Below are 1,156 nucleotides of genomic sequence, written 5' to 3'. Positions count from 1 at the left end.
CTACTAATCCATGGCATGAGGTTGCAAAATTATTATGTGAAATAGTGCCACCAATAGATCAAGTACTTGTGAGAAGTGATGCTCTGGGTGATGGGATATTTGATACTTTTCTGCAATTTTGTCAGAATGAGGAGTATAAGGAAGCTGGCTGGTTTCCTACTTACAATGGATGAATTGGTGAAAGAGCAAGATGGGCTCAAAGCTGCTGAGTCTCGGCTTAAGCACTGTATAAATGACCTCAGTGCTTCCAGCTGTGCTCTGAAAGAAAGCCATATAGCTTCTACTAACAGAGCTGACATAGCTGCAACCCAAATCAAGAGTCTTATGGTCTGGTAGCATAGTGGCTAAGACACTTGCCTGCTAACCAGATGGCTGGCAGTTCAAACCCACCAGCCACTCCTCAGAAGGAAGGTTGGTCAATCCTACTTCTGTAGTGATACTGCCTTGGAAACCCAAGGAGGGGTAGCTATGAGTCAGGTTTGACTTGACGGCACATAACAACAACAACACCATGGTAAGAGTGGCTGAATTTCAATGCCAGCTCAAGTGCCAACCCAGAATGGTGTCTGCCGTTAAACTGAGGGTATTTATTGGGAAAAAAATGGGATCCTGAAACCTGGAATGGGGACACATGGACAGATGATCAGGAAGATGAGGATATGGAGCCTGTAAATTCTGTTGAATCCCTCCCATCTGAATGGATTACTGTAAAGCCATCATCCCCTCCCCCTCAGTTTGAGGGGACTAGCCAAACCGGTCCTGCAGGGTTATTGTGTGAGGCAGAGGCAATGGAAGACTTTCCTGAATGCTCTCAGGAATTGTCTCAAGCACCGATTCTGGCGGCTAGGCCAATAACAAAGTCAAGTCTAAACGAGCCCCAAGAGGTGAAATAGAAAGTGTAACTGAGGAGGTGATACGCTATACCCAAAAAGACCTACATGATTTTACCAACATGTACAGACAGTAAGCTGGAGAATATGTATGGGAATGGCTACTGAGGGTGTGGGATAATGATGCAAGGAATGTGAGATTGCATCAGTCTGAGTTTATTGATATAGGTCCATTAAGTATGGATTCTTCATTCAATGTCTCAGCTCAAGAGGTTAGGAAAGGATCTAATAGTTTATTTGGTTGGCTTACTGAGGCATGGATTATG

Source organism: Orycteropus afer, unplaced genomic scaffold (assembly GCF_000298275.1).
Source record: "Orycteropus afer afer isolate SDZICR_OR568_19922 unplaced genomic scaffold, OryAfe1.0 scaffold01048, whole genome shotgun sequence".
NCBI classification, from domain to species: Eukaryota; Metazoa; Chordata; class Mammalia; order Tubulidentata; family Orycteropodidae; genus Orycteropus; species Orycteropus afer.
Note: the sequence above shows the minus strand (reverse complement) of the source record.